This window comes from Pseudophryne corroboree, chromosome 1 (genome assembly GCF_028390025.1).
Source record: "Pseudophryne corroboree isolate aPseCor3 chromosome 1, aPseCor3.hap2, whole genome shotgun sequence".
NCBI classification, from domain to species: domain Eukaryota; kingdom Metazoa; phylum Chordata; class Amphibia; order Anura; family Myobatrachidae; genus Pseudophryne; species Pseudophryne corroboree.
Genome location: NC_086444.1, coordinates 144,855,523 through 144,872,090, shown reverse-complemented (window position 1 = coordinate 144,872,090; position 16,568 = coordinate 144,855,523). Strand labels below are relative to the sequence as shown.

At 45.4% G+C, this 16,568-nt stretch overlaps 1 long non-coding RNA gene across 2 annotated transcripts in view; it reads left to right on the top strand.

Annotated features, from left to right (window-relative positions):
• LOC134997763 (uncharacterized) overlaps positions 1-16,568 on the top strand; it is a 113,725-nt gene that overhangs the window by 15,805 nt on the left and 81,352 nt on the right. Inside the window, exon 1 of one of the 2 annotated variants that reach the window (XR_010200967.1) lies at positions 12,272-12,395. The exons of the other annotated variant lie outside the window; for it this stretch is intronic. This is a non-coding gene — a long non-coding RNA (uncharacterized LOC134997763). Of the gene's footprint in view, positions 1-12,271; positions 12,396-16,568 lie in introns of those variants that run through there. 2 annotated transcript variants of the gene reach the window in all.

The window sequence follows — 16,568 nt, the reverse complement described above, 5'->3', positions numbered from 1 at the left end:
AGGCGTTTCTTCATTTCTGGGCAGCAACTATTATGACTGCAGCAACTGCTTTTTAGGAAGTTTTGCGATCCGTGCTAAATAGGTACCCTAGAGCGTAAACAGGCCAGTTCTGTCACCTGACAAAGTACCATTTTCTTCTGCTCCCATGCCGGTCTCAGGAAGACAGGAAGTACCAACACAATCACCATACTGATCTCATTGAGGTTTTAAGGAAAACAAGGATAATACTATATGACCAAATCTCACTCTAGGCATTGAAAACAGAGCTACAGTTAGGGTGGCCAATCCCAGGCTACTTTTTCAATCCCGAGAATTGGGATTTGAAAATGATCAATCCCTAGATTCCCGGGCTTCCAGCGATTGGCTGGTTTTCAATGAGTTCCACCCCCTTTGCCCTGCCCAGCCCAGATATAATCTGGACAGGTGGGTGGGATGACACTTGCCATGAGATCCGGCAGGCAGGTCACGTCATGCTGCGCAGTGCGCATAGCCGGAGCTCAAGGAAGGTGAGAAGAGGAAGCCAGGCAGCATCTGAGCTTTCTGAGGACGCTCAACGCTGGCCGACATAGAAAATACTAAAGTGGTGGCCAATCCTGAAATCCTCGGGATTGGAAGCTCCAATCCCGGGATTGAATCCCGGACAATTTTAGGCCAGAATCCCGGGATCCCGCTGATCCCAATCCTGGCATTGGCCACCCTAGCTACAGTAAATAACTCAGGAATTGTGATATAATAAATGTACTAAGGTACAAAGTGGTTCGTTGCTGAGCGATGGATTTTACGAAGAATCCATTTGCACAGCCGATCACAAGGAGATTGACAGGAAGAGTGCGTTTGTGGATGTCAACTAGCCGTTTTCTGTGAGTGGTTGGAAAAACGCAGGCGTGCCCAAGCGTTTGCAGGGCGGGTGTATGACGTCAATTCCAGTCCTGAACAGGATCACAGCGGCTGAGTAAGTTCTGAGAAACTGCACAAAACTTTTTTGTAGTGCTCGGCTGCACATGCGATCGCACACTTGCAAAGTAAACATACACTCCCCTATAGGCAGCGACTATCTGTTCGCAGCGCTGCAAAAAATAGCTAGCGAGCGATCAACTCGGAATGACCCCCCTTATCTAAAATCTGTAATCTTCTCTCTCTCTCTCTCTCTCTCTCTCTCTCTCTCTCTCTCTCTCTCTCTCTCTCTACTGGTATCTTCCCTTCACTGTTCAAGCATGCAGTGATTACTTCTTTTCTAAAATACAAAATTCTGACCCTAAATCTCTTTCAAGCTATGTCCCATCTCTCCCATGTTCCTCAAAGCTACTTGAAAGACTTGCCTACACTTGCCTTATACACTTTCATAACTAACACAATTTATTTGACCCACTTTAGTCAGGCTTTCGTTCCCAACACTCCACAGAAACAGCACTGACTAAAGTAGTGAATAATCTGGTCACTGCTAAATCTAAAGGCCATTGCTCATTTCTTATTCTTCTACATCTCTCTGTTGCTCTATCAGTTGGAGTACCACAAGGCTCAGTCTTAGGTCCTCTGCATTTCTCAATCTATACCACATCTCTTGGCAAACATATCTCTTTTGGATTTCAGTATCATCTGTACGTGGGTGATACTCAAATCTACCTATCCTCCCTAGATTTTTCACCATCTGTAGTGGTCTGTGTCACTGAATGCCTTCCTGCAGTTTCATCTTGGATATCATCTTGCCACTTCAAACGTAATATTTCCAAAACAGAATTAAATAATATTTCCACCGACCAATAGTTACCAACCTGATATCGCTATCTCTGTTGAGAACTCTACAATCAATCCTACCCCAAAAGCTTGATGCATAGGTGTCATCCTTGACTCTGAACTGTCCTTTGTTCCCAACAATCATTTTGTTTCAAAATCATGTTACATATACAAAATACAACCATACCTTACACCAGTGACGTGCGGTGAGGGCACTGATTGGTGAGGCACTGGAGCCCCTTCCCCCCTCAACAAATACAATCTGTGTGAGGAGGGAAGGGCTGTTTGTGAGGATCTGATTGGGGGGAGCTGTGGGGGGGCTGTGTGAGGAGGGAAGAGCTGTGTGTGCGGATCTGAGTGTGGGGGGGGCTGTGTGAGGAGGGGAGAGCTGGGTGTGATGATCTGAGTGGGGGGGAGAGCTGTGTGGGGGGGGGTTGTGTGAGGAGGGGAGAGCTGTGTGTGGAGATCTGAGTGGGGGAGAGCTGTGGGGGGGGGGGGGTGAGGAGCAGAGAGCTGCGTGTGGTGATCTGAGTGGGGGGGAGCTGTGTGAGGAGGGGAGAGCTGTGTGTAGGGATCCGAGTGGGGGGGTTCTGTATGAGGAGGGTAGGGCTTTCTGTGGGGGTCTGTGTAGGGGGGGAGAGCTGTAAGGGGAGGGGGGGTTTGAGGAGAGGAGAGCTGTTTGTTTACCTTTCGTTAGATGGCTGTGGCTGGGGGCGGTTCTTCCGTGGTGGCAGGTTCCTTTGGAAAGTTGCTGCAGTAGTCAGGGCCGGCCAGGGAGAGGATGAATGGAGTTAGGAACAACGACCTCTGCCGCTGGGAAGCAAAAACAGTCGGCAAAGGGTCGTTTATTATTAATTATTTATGCAGCATTAAAAACATTTGACCCCTCTTATGCAGCCTGAGTTATATAGCTAGCTGCTGGTGCTGCAGCTATCTCAGTACTGTGCCCTCCCTCCCCCTACCCGTTTGTAGTAGCAGCAGTGGGGTAGGTAGGAGGCTGTCAGCCCTGCACAGTGTTACCCCATTTGTGTCAGTAGCAAACAGACAGCGCCACTGTGCAGGGCTGACAGCCTTCTGGCAGTGCGGGAGCAGCTTCGAGCGGGCAGCCGGGAGGATCTCTCCCTCCCTGCTGACAGCCCATCGCGGGCATGCCGCCGGACGGGGACGTACTTTCACGGCTCCCCAGTGGCAGGAGGTCACTGCAGTGAGCTGAACCTCGCAGCAGTGGGTATGCGTCGGACCGTCACTGCTCCAAACGCTGCCAGATCACGGAAACCGGCCAGACACAGGGGTGAGTGAAGGCCACTGAGGGGACACTTCTCCCACTAGCATATAGAACCAACCGTATGGATCAGCAAACCGGAAACTGATCCGGCGACCCAAGCCGCCCCTGCCATTGGCCAGCGGATCCAGTGGATCCGCTGGGCCAATCACATCTGGGGGGACTGACAGGGGCATGCATTCATCGGGGCTGAATGCACGCCCCTGTCATTGAGGCACCAGAACAGGTGTCGCTTCCCTATGCATTTTCAATGGGCTTTCCCAGCCCATTGCTTCACCCTGCCCCCTGCCCGCCCCCCGCTGCCCGGACTTTTAGTGTTAGCAGCGGGAGGCACCTCTCCCGCTGCCTCACACTCTCAGATGTAGCCATAGTAACAGGGGGAAGATTATTATAATAATAACAGAAGATATTTATCACAGACTCTGTGTTATAAATATCTTCTTATTATTTTAATCATTATGACAGGGGAGGCACTGCCTCCCCTGCCTCCCCTGACTGCACGTCCCTGCCTTACACAACACACTGTAAAACTTTAATCCATGCTTTCATTATCTCCCACATTAATTACTGCAATAGTCTTCTTACTGGTCTTACCAAAAAGAGACTCTCACCACTACAATCCACTCTGAATGTAGCTGCGAGACGTTCATTGTCTACAGATCCACTCTGTCAGTCCCTCCATTGGTTACATGTATTCTACTGTATTCAATCTTTAATATTTTTACTCACACACAAGGACATTAACCAGAATACACCAACGTACATCTCTTCGCTTATCTTAAAATATCTTCCGACCCGATCTCTGTGCTCTTCACAAGATCTACGTCTCTCATCCACACTCATTATTTGCGATTTAGGACTTTTTTTCTCTGTGGAATGCCCGTTCACCTACAATAATACTCTCCTCTAGTCTCCAAACCTTCAAGCGTTCTCTAAAAACAAACCTCTTCAGACAAGCTTAGATTACGGAACCGCCCGCATAATCTTCATAAACTTTTCTATCCTATTACATCCCCATTGTACAGTCCACACATAACTTCACATATTTTCTCTTTCTTCAGTTTCTCATCCTCCTGACACCTGGCCAACATTGCTTTGTGACTATATCATACATCCCACCAAGAACATTTACAATCTGATGGACCATTGTGTAATAGATAACACCTATCCTTGTGTATCAATGCCTATTTCCATATAGATTGTAAGCTTGCGAGCAGGGCCTTCCTACCTCTATGACTGTCTGCTATTACCCAGTTTTGTTTTTCACTGTTGTTTCCAATTGTAAAGTGCAACTGAATTTGCTGCGCTATATAAGAAACTTAATAAATAATGATAAATAAATGAAGATCCAATTGGCCTGATTCTGAGTCAGATGCAGCGGCATCCAAGTGTGCATCTTTTACGGTCACGTGTCTGCGACTTTATGCAAATGCCGCAACAGAGCCCTTCCCTAGTGTTCATCCGTACATCAGAACATGCACCCAGATGCCCACTGCGAGCCTCCATAGCTGCTGTAACACCACTTGGTGCATCTTTAGATTAGTGATGAGCGGGTTCGGTTCCTCGGAATCCGAACCCGCCCGAACTTCACCTTTTTTTTACACGGGTCCGAGCGACTCGGATCCTCCCGCCTTGCTCGGTTAACCCGAGCGCGCCCGAACGTCATCATCCCGCTGTCGGATTCTCGCGAGACTCGGATTCTATATAAGGAGCCGCGCGTCGCCGCCATTTTCACACGTGCATTGAGATTGATAGGGAGAGGACGTGGCTGGCGTCCTCTCCGAGTCTGTTGTATTATATATTAGAACTTAGTTAGTTATAATTGTGGGGAGGATTGGGGACGGGGAGCAGCTGTTAGGGAGTACAGTGCAGGGTTTTGAGTTTAATCCGTTGTTTCTCTGCCTGAAAAAAAACGCTCCACCATATCTGTGCTCACTCAGTGTGCTGCACTGCTGCATGATATATCTGTGCTGAGTGCACTGCTCACACTGCCTAATTGTGGGGACTGGGGAGCAGTTATAGCAGGAGTACAGTGCACAGTTTTGCTGACAGTGACCACCAGTCCAGTATACGTTTGTCTGCCTGAAAAACACTGTGGTGTTTTTTTTTTCTTTCTTCATGCTAGTTTGTTTAGCAGTCTGCTGACAGTGTCCACCAGGTCCGTTATACAGTATATTATATATATAATTAAGCACTAAGCAGCAGTACGGTAGGCCACGGCTGTACCTACTACCTACCTCTGTGTCGTCACTCGTCGTCCATAAGTATAAGTATACAGGTATACATTGTATACCTGTGGTGTTTTTTTTTTCTTTCTTCATACTAGTTTAGCAGTCTGCTGACACTGTCCACCAGGTCCGTTATACAGTATATTATATTTATATATAAGCACTAAGCAGCAGTACGGTAGGCCACGGCTGTACCTACCTCTGTGTCGACTCGTCACTCGTCGTCCATAAGTATAAGTAATACTATCCATCCATCTACATTGTATACCTGTGGTGGTTTTTTATTCTTTCTTCATACAGGTTGAGTATCCCTTATCCAAAATGCTTGGGACCAGAGGTATTTCGGATATCGGATTTTTCCGTATTTTGGAATAATTGCATACCATAATGAGATATCATGGCGATGGTACCCAAGTCTAAGCACAGAATACATTTATGTTTCATATACACCTTATACACACAGCCTGATGGTAATTTAATACAATATTTTTAATAACTTTGTGTATTAAACAAAGTGTGTGTACATTCACACAATTCATTTATGTTTCATATACACCTTATACACAGACTGAAGGTAATTTAATAAAATATTTTTAATAACTTTGTGTATTAAACAAAGTTTGAGTACATTGAGCCATCAGAAAACAAAGATTTCACTATCTCACTCTCACTCAAAAAAGTCCGTATTTTGGAACATTCTGTATTTCGGAATATTTGGATATGGGATACTCAACCTGTACTAGTTTAGCAGTCTGCTGACACTGTCCACCAGGTCCGTTATACAGTATATTATATTTATATATAAGCACTAAGCAGCAGTACGGTAGGCCACGGCTGTACCTACCCCTGTGTCGACTCGTCGTCCATAAGTATAAGTAATACTATCCATCCATCTACATTGTATACCTGTGGTGTTTTTTTTTTCTTTCTTCATACTAGTTTAGCAGTCTGCTGACACTGTCCACCAGGTCCGTTATACAGTATATTATATTTATATATAAGCACAGGGTCCAACAGGAGGGTAGAAGGAGGGAGGTACAAGTCTACCATGTAAACCTGTTAAAACCCTGGAAGGAAACTGCCAATCGGCCCACTTTGGTAGCTAAAATGATTTCAGAATGCCAGGTACCCATGGAAGTCACGCTTACTCCTGAACAGAAACGGGAAGTGGTGAACTTGACGAAACGCTACCAAGATGTGTTTTCTGCCATTCCGGGAAAGACACAGATCATCCAACATGATGTTGTAACTCCACCCGGGGTGGTCATTAAACAGAGGCCATATGGCATACCCGAAGCGAAGCGGGCAGCGGTAAAGCAGGAGGTGAAAGAGATGTTACACTTAGGGGTTATAGAGGAATCCACCAGTGAGTGGAATAATCCAATTGTCCTGGTACCGAAGCCTTCAGGTGCCTTACGGATCTGCAATGACTTCCGTAAATTAAATCAAGTGTCCCGGTTTGAGTCTTACCCTATGCCCCGGGTTGATGCGTTGGTAGAAAATTTAGTCAATATCTGACTACACTTAATTTGACAAAAGGTTATTGGCAGTTTCCGTTAACAGAAGCTGCTAAGGCAAAAACAGCCTTCTCTACCCCAGAAAGCTTATTCCAATATAAAATGCTCCCATTTGGTTTACATGGTGCCCCAGCAACCTTCCAGAGAGCTATGAATAAGTTGCTGCGGCCCCACAGGGAATATGCGGCTGCATATTTAGATGACATCGTTATTTTCAGCTCTGATTGGGAGTCACACCTACCAAAGGTAGAAGCCGTTTTACAGTCTCTACGGGCACACGGGTTTACCGCCAACCCTGAGAAATGTACCATTGGTATGATTGAGGCCAAGTATTTGTGGTACATTGTGGGCAGAGGACAGGTGAAACCTCAGCCTAGTAAGGTAGAAGCAGTCCTCACGTGGTCTAGAGCTAAATGTAAATCACAATTTAGGACATTTCTCAGTTTGGTCGGATATTATCGCAGGTTCATTCAGGATTTCGCCGCTAGAGCGGCTCCACTAACCGAATGTCTTAAAAAACAGTTCCCAGACAAGATAACTTGGTCTCGACCAGTGGAAACTGCTTGGCAGGATTTAATACGAGTTTTGTGTACTGAGCATGTCTTGCAAGCTCCTAACTTTAAAAAGCAATTTATATTGCAAACGGATCCCTCTGGGACAGGATTAGGAGCAGTCCTATCCCAAGAGGTAGATGGAGAGGAAAAGCCCATCCTTTACGTTAGCTGTAAATTATTGCCCTGGGAGCGCAGGTACTCAACTGTAGAGCAGGAGTGCTTGGCCATTAAATGGGCAGTTGAGTCGTTAAGGTATTATTTATTGGGACGAGAGTTTTTGTTGGTCACAGACCATGCATCCTTACAGTGAATGCATACAAAGAGGTGACTGCTCGTGTGACCCGTTGGCTTTTGGCTTTGCAGCCATTTAAGTTTGAGGTGAGGCATCGTCCGGGGAAACAGCACCTCAATGCCGATGCCCTTTCCAGGAGGTTTGTAGTCCTGTTCCTCCAAGCAACCCTATGGTGAAGCTAGGAGAGGAGGAAGAAGGTGAGCTGGGTGACCTCTGGAAGGTGGTGGAAGGCTGTGTACCTGGGGGGATGACACAGGTGGGGGTGGGCGAGGCAGAAAGCTTGCCTGAAAATAGTGTAGCTTCACCAGGGTGGTTAAAGCTGAGGAGGAGTGTGGCAGAGACCGCATGTTTCCATGTGAAAGTAATGTGGAGGATCCAGACCAGGTTTTGGAAGCAGTAGCAGAATCCCAGGTGTGTGATCAGCAGCACCTGGGATTTCCTGATATAAGGGTTTCCAGGTCAGAGTCACCTTGCTCTTGATGGTGGAATAGCTGCCCAAGTGATAGGCGGGGTGTGAGGATTAGACTAGAGACCATTGGAGCCTATCAAGAGTCTACTATGCTGGAAGTGCCTGTATGCTACGGCCTGTATGCTATGTGCTGACCTGCTGTTCCAAATAAACACCGAAAATGTTCACCTGTGTTCCCGTGTGTGTGATCCTTGTCACACTATATATATATATATATATATATATATATATATATATACACACACATAGCTGGTTCAGAACAATTGCTTATTCAGAATGGACACGGCACTGCAGGTCTCCATATATAAACAGTTTTTATATCCACAGAATCAAAGCATGAATACATACAAATCCAGAGTTTCAAATCCAGGAGTACATCTCATGCATTACAAATATATGTATCAGCACAAGTATTATAACTATGCAGCATTTCGGGCCACAGCGGGACCCTTCATCAGGTTCTGCAAGTGCTCAGGTTGGACAGACATAGACACAACACTTAACATAGTAACATAGTTTCTGAGGTTGAAAAAAGACAATTTGTCCATCGAGTTCAACCTATTTATGGTCTCCTATGCTGTATTATTTTCAGGACTAATTCTAACTTGTGCTAAAGTTGGCCGTTATGTTTATTACGCTTTTTTTATAACTATAGCATGTGATCTATGCACCATAACCCTGTATATCCTTATCCATTAGATATGTATCCAGCCCATTCTTAAAAATGCTGATAGAGGTGGTCATTCCGAGTTGTTTGCTAGCTGCATTCGTTCGTTGTGCAGCGATGAGGCAAAAAAATGGCACTTCTGCGCATGCATATGCTACGCAGTGCGCACGCGCGACATACTATTACAACGAACTATGTAGTTTCACACAGGGTCTTGCGAAGCTTTTCAGTCGCACTGCTGGCCGCAGAGTGATTGACATGAAGTGGGCGTTTCTGGGTGTCAACTGACCGTTTTCAGGGAGTGTTCGAAAAAACGCAGGCGTGCCAGGAAAAACGCAGGCGTGGCTGGGCGAAAGCAGGGCATGTTTGTGACGTCAAAACAGGAACTGAACAGTCTGAAGTGATCACAAGTGCTGAGTAGGTATTGAGCTACTCTAAAACTGCACAAAAAAACTTTGTAGCCGCTCTGCGATCCTTTCGTTCGCACTTCTGCTAAGCTAAAATACACTCCCAGTGGGAGGCGGCATAGCATTTGCATGGCTGCTAAAAACTGCTAGCGAGCGAACAACTCGGAATGACTACCAGAGTCCGCCATTACTACTCTCTTAGGCAGAGAATTCCAAACTCATTTTGTCCTTACTGTGAAAAAACTTTTTGCCTTAGTGTGCAGAACCTCCTCTAACCTAAGCGGGTGTCCACGTGGTCTCTGTGTCGATCTGACTAAAAACAGATCCCCCGCTAGCTCTGTGTATATTCCCCTTTTATATTTATAAATGTTGATCATGTCTCCTCTTAATCTCCTCTTTTCCAGTATAAACATGCCTATCCTTGCAAGTCTTTCCTGGTATTCCAGCGTCTCCATTCCTCTGATTAGTTTAGTCGCCCACCTCTATACCTTTTCTAGCTTCAGGATATCCTTCTTGTAGTATGGTGCCCAAAATTGTGCAAAGTATTCATGATGTGGCCTCAATATGGATTTATATAATGGGAGTATAACACTCTCATCCCTTGCATCAATTCCCCGCTTAATGCATGCTAATACCTTGTTTGCCTTCTTTGCTGCAATCCTACTTTGGGTACTGCTGCTCAGTTTGCTCTCTATGTGAACACCTAAGTCTTTTTCCAGTACATAATCCCCTAAATTCACCCCATTTAGTGTGTATGTGTTATTTTTGTTCTTGCTACCAAAGTGCATTACCTTACACTTATCTGTATTGAAACTCATTCTCCATTTTGCTGCCGATGATTCCAGTTTAGCTAAATCGGTCTGGAGAGACTCAGCATCACCCTCTGAATTTACAACCTTACACAGTTTAGTATTGTCTGCAAAAATTGACACCATGCTCTCTAGACCTACTGCTAGATTGTTAATAAAAATGTTGAACAATAGTGGTTCAAGTACAGACCCTCGTGGCACACCACTTAGTACTTTTGTCCAATTTGAAAAAGTTCCATTTACCACAACGCGCTGCTCCCTATTATCCAACCAATTACTAACCCAAGTGCATATTGTGCTCCCTAGCCCCAGTTCTTGCATTTTATAGATAAGTCTCATGTGCGGTACTGTGTCAAATGCTTTAGCAAAGTCTAAAAAGATTATATCCACCTCCTTACCCTGATCAAGGTTTGCACTAACTGTTTCGTAAAAGCCAAGTAAGTTTGTTTGACATGATCTGTCCTTTACACATCCATGTTGGTTCTTGTTAATAGCCTTATTAGTTTCAAGGAACTTCTGTATACTATCCCTTAGAATACTTTCCAGTAGTTTCCCCACTATAGACGTGGGGAGCTTCCGATTTCCCGGAGGCGCAGTGCTGATGACATCATTGGGAAGCGGTGGTGACCGTGGCAACCCGGCCACACACTGTGCTCCTGCGCCACCAGAAGCCTGACAGCCGGACAGGGAAAATCTAGAATAAAACATCAGCACACTCTGAGGTTATTAACCATACGTAAAAATGGGATCTTTTATTAACAACTTAGATGACAATTTTGGTTTTCAATAAAATATTGTTCTAGAAACTATTGAGTATAGTACTTACCAAGAACTTCTTATTCTTTAATGGGTGCTTCTATCTTCAGCGGGCCGGCTGTGCCATGGTCAGAAGCGTGGCACCGGCCTACGCGAATGTGTTCATGTTTGACCAAGAGAAGAAGTTGTTTTTTGATAACCCTACGTTTAGTCGTAATATACGATGGTTTATTCGATACCTCAACTACCTGTTTGTCCGATGGAGCGGAAGCATTAAGGCATTTCAATTGATGATGAATAACATTTACCAATTACCTGGTCTTATAAAATGTACTTATATTTGTAGTACATGTCGAATTGATTATTTAGATGTAACGGTCCATTTGAAAGATGGTAAGTTAGTGTCTTCAGTATTCTATAAGAGCACTGACAGAAATATGCTGCTGGATGAGAGTAGTCACCATCCAATATCACTTAGAAGGGTCTTCCCTTCTCGCAAAAGCTCCGTGTAGCTCGGATTACATGTGATCCTGCACTATTGGATGATGCGTTGCAAGTAGTTGTGGACAAATTTAAGACCAGGGGCTACAATGTTAAAGAGTTGGAGGTAACCAAGAAAAAGGTCATGGGACAGGATCGCATGACTATGTTTCAACAATGTTCAAAGAATGAATGAGCCCAAAATAAATTCATTTGGTCAGCAAGATATTCCACAGCTAGTCTCATCATACCTCGGGCCACAAAGGCCTTGTGCCCAATTGTCAAGTTGGATTCATCTTTCCCTTGTTTCCAAAATATGCAGATCATGACTAGCTACAAGCGAGGTAGGAATTTGTGAGATTATCTAGTGAAGACCGATATCACGGACTACACGCCTAAATTTGGCATATTTGGATCAGTTAAAAAACCGGGGTGCTATAGATGTCCCTCCTGTACCACCTGTTCTTCTTTGATTACAGGATCATACTTCGAACACCCGGTGACTAAAAAGAAATACAACATTCGACATGTGCTTACATGCACCACAAGATTTATAATTTATTACATAATTTGCCCATGCCAGCTGTTGTATGTTGTACTCACGAGTCGTACGTTGAGGGAGAGGATGGCTCTCCATCGTTCTAGTATTAATCAAGCTTTATGTGGGAAAACAAATGATCAACCTTTTGCTAGACATTTTTGCTGTACGTTCCATACACTATCTGATTTAAAATATCAGATGATTGACCATGTCCCTCCCCTTCATCGGGGCGGTGATAGAGTGTTAGCTTTACATCGGTTAGAATCTAAGTGGATATTGAAATTAAATACGATGCAGCCTCAGGGCTTGAATGATAAGATACATTGGAATGGTCTCCAATTCAATTAATCTGGTTCTTGGATCTTCAGTTGGGTATTGTATATGCGAGTAAATCTGTTCTACTTAACTCCATTTCTCCTTTATATAATAATTCTAAGTATATAAGGAGACTGTCTTTGTGTACATATACCTGTTAGTTTTCTTTTTGTATGATTTTTCTTTTTGTATGTTTTTTCATGTTTTTTTTATAGTATCCATGTGCAGATATGTCGCTTTAGGTTCACCATTGTGATCTGCTGTCATCAGGACTGCGCCTCCGGGAAACCGGAAGCTCCACGCCGGACCGCGGCCCTTAACGCCGGCATGGGGACGCTATTTAGGTGAGGTTTATGTTAAGTGTTGTGTCTATGTCTGTCCATCCTGAGCACTTGCAGAACCTGATGAAGGGTCCCGCTGTGGCCCGAAATTCTGCATAGTTACAATGCTTGTGCTGATACATATTATTTCTAATGCATGAGATGTACTCCTGGATTTGAAACTCTGGATTTGTATGTATTCATGCTTTGATTCCGTGGATATAAAAACTGTTTATATATGGAGACCTGCAGTGCCGTGTCCGTTCTGAATAAGCAATTGTTCTGAACCAGCTATGTGTATATATATATATATATATATATATATATAGTGTGACAAGGATCACACACACGGGAACACAGGTGAACATTTTCGGTGTTTATTTGGAACAGCAGGTCAGCACATAGCATACAGGCCGTAGCATACAGGCACTTCCAGCATAGTAGATTCTTGATAGGTTCCAGTGGTCTCTAGTCTAATCCTCACACCCCGCCTATCACTTGGGCAGCTATTCCACCATCAAGAGCAAGGTGACTCTGACCTGGAAACCCTTATAACAATAACAATGCTTGTGCTGATACATATATTTGTAATGCATGAGATGTACCCCTGGATTCATGCTTTGATTCTGTGGATATAAAAACTGTTTATATATGGAGACCTGCAGTGCTGTGCCCGTTCTGAATGAGCAATTGTTCTGAACCAGCTATGTATTGACTATTGGACAAGGACACACAGGCAGTTTAAATTCCTTTTGAGTATTCCAGTGACTGTATATACAGTATATATGTGTGTGTGTATATATATATATATATATATATATATATACTAGTGATGAGCACCGGAAATTTTTCGGGTTTTGTGTTTTGGTTTTGGGTTCGGTTCCGCGGCCGTGTTTTGGGTTCGAACGCGTTTTGGCAAAACCTCACCGAATTTTTTTTGTCGGATTCGGGTGTGTTTTGGATTCGGGTGTTTTTTTCAAAAAACCCTAAAAAACAGCTTAAATCATAGAATTTGGGGGTCATTTTGATCCCAAAGTATTATTAACCTCAATAACCATAATTTCCACTCATTTTCAGTCTATTCTGAACACCTCACACCTCACAATATTATTTTTAGTCCTAAAATTTGCACCGAGGTCGCTGGATGACTAAGCTCAGCGACCCAAGTTGCCGACACAAACACCTGGCCCATCTAGGAGTGGCACTGCAGTGTCACGCAGGATGGCCCTTCAAAAAACTACTCCCCAAACAGCACATGACGCAAAGAAAAAAAGAGGCGCAATGAGGTAGCTGTGTGACTAAGATAAGTGACCCAAGTGGCCGACACAAACACCTGGCCCATCTAGGAGTGGCACTGCAGTGTCACGCATGATGGCCCTTCCAAAAAACACCCCCCAAACAGCACATGACGCAAGGAAAAAAAGAGGCGCAATGAGGTAGCTGTGTGACTAAGATAAGCGACCCAAGTGGCCGTCACAAACACCTGGCCCATCTAGGAGTGTCACTGCAGTGTCACGCAGGATGGCCCTTCCAAAAAACACCCCCCAAACAGCACATGACGCAAAGAAAAAAAGAGGCGCAATGAGGTAGCTGTGTGACTAAGATAAGCGACCCAAGTGGCCGACACAAACACCTGGCCCATCTAGGAGTGGCACTGCAGTGTCACGCAGGATGGCCCTTCCAAAAACTACTCCCCAAACAGCACATGACGCAAAGAAAAATGAAAGAAAAAAGAGGTGCAAGATGGAATTGTCCTTGGGCCCTCCCACCCACCCTTATGTTGTATAAACAGGACATGCACACTTTAACCAACCCATCATTTCAGTGACAGGGTCTGCCACACGACTGTGACTGAAATGACGGGTTGGTTTGGACCCCCACCAAAAAAGAAGCAATTAATCTCTCCTTGCACAAACTGGCTCTACAGAGGCAAGATGTCCACCTCATCATCATCCTCCGATATATCACCGTGTACATCCCCCTCCTCACAGATTATCAATTCGTCCCCACTGGAATCCACCATCTCAGCTCCCTGTGTACTTTGTGGAGGCAATTGCTGCTGGTCAATGTCTCCACGGAGGAATTGATTATAATTCATTTTAATGAACATCATCTTCTCCACATTTTCTGGATGTAACCTCGTACGCCGATTGCTGACAAGGTGAGCGGCGGCACTAAACACTCTTTCGGAGTACACACTTGTGGGAGGGCAACTTAGGTAGAATAAAGCCAGTTTGTGCAAGGGCCTCCAAATTGCCTCTTTTTCCTGCCAGTATAAGTACGGACTGTGTGACGTGCCTACTTGGATGCGGTCACTCATATAATCCTCCACCATTCTTTCAATGGGGAGAGAATCATATGCAGTGACAGTAGACGACATGTCCGTAATCGTTGTCAGGTCCTTCAGTCCGGACCAGATGTCAGCATCAGCAGTCGCTCCAGACTGCCCTGCATCACCGCCAGCGGGTGGGCTCGGAATTCTGAGCCTTTTCCTCGCACCCCCAGTTGCGGGAGAATGTGAAGGAGGAGATGTTGACAGGTCGCGTTCCGCTTGACTTGACAAATTTTGTCACCAGCAGTTCTTTGAACCCCAGCAGACTTGTGTCTGCCGGAAGGAGAGATCCAAGGTAGGTTTTAAATCTAGGATCGAGCACGGTGGCCAAAATGTAGTGCTCTGATTTCAACAGATTGACCACCCGTGAATCCTTGTTAAGCGAATTAAGGGCTCCATCCACAAGTCCCACATGCCTAGCGGAATCGCTCTGTGTTAGCTCCTCCTTCAATGTCTCCAGCTTCTTCTGCAAAAGCCTGATGAGGGGAATGACCTGACTCAGGCTGGCAGTGTCTGAACTTACTTCACGTGTGGCAAGTTCAAAAGGTTGCAGAACCTTGCACAACGTTGAAATCATTCTCCACTGCACTTGAGACAGGTGCATTCCACCTCCTATATCGTGCTCAGTTGTATAGGCTTGAATGGCCTTTTGCTGCTCCTCCAACCTCTGAAGCATATAGAGGGTTGAATTCCACCTCGTTACCACTTCTTGCTTCAGATGATGGCAGGGCAGGTTCAGGCGTTTTTGGTGGTGCTCCAGTCTTCTGTACGTGGTGCCTGTATGCCGAAAGTGTCCCGCAATTCTTCTGGCCACCGACAGCATCTCTTGCACGCCCCTGTCATTTTTTAAATAATTCTGCACCACCAAATTCAAGGTATGTGCAAAACATGGGACGTGCTGGAATTTGCCCAGATTTAATGCACACACAATATTGCTGGCGTTGTCCGATTCCACAAATCCACAGGAGAGTCCAATTGGGGTAAGCCATTCCGCGATGATCTTCCTCAGTTGCCGTAAGAGGTTTTCAGCTGTGTGCGTATTCTGGAAAGCGGTGATACAAAGCGTAGCCTGCCTAGGAAAGAGTTGGCGTTTGCAAGATGCTGCTACTCGTGCCGCCGCTGCTGTACTTGCGGCGGGAGTCCATACATCTACCCAGTGGGCTGTCACAGTCATATAGTCCTGAGCCTGCCCTGCTCCACTTGTCCACATGTCCGTGGTTAAGTGGACATTGGGTACAACTGCATTTTTTAGGACACTGGTGAGTCTTTTTCTGAGGTCTGTGTACATTTTCGGTATCGCCTGCCTAGAGAAATGGAACCTAGATGGTATTTGGTACCGGGGACACAGTACCTCCAACAAGTCTCTAGTTGGCTCTGCAGTAATGATGGATACCGGAACCACGTTTCTCACTGCCCAGGATGCCAAGGCCTCAGTCATCCGCTTTGCAGCAGGATGACTGCTGTGATATTTCATCTTCCTCGCAATGGACTGTTGGACAGTCAATTGCTTGGTGGAAGTAGTAAAAGTGGTCTTACGACTTCCCCTCTGTGATGACCATCGACTCCCAGCAGCAACAACAGCAGCGCCAGCAGCAGTAGGCGTTACACGCAAGGATGTATCGGAGGAATCCCAGGCAGGAGAGGACTCGTCAGAATTGCCAGTGACATGGCCTGCAGGACTATTGGCATTCCTGGGGAAGGAGGAAATTGACACTGAGGGAGTTGGTGGGGTGGTTTGTGTGAGCTTGGTTACAAGAGGAAGGGATTTACTGGTCAGTGGACTGCTTCCGCTGTCGCCCAAAGTTTTTGAACTTGTCACTGACTTATGATGAATGCGCTTCAGGTGACGTATAAGGGAGGATGTT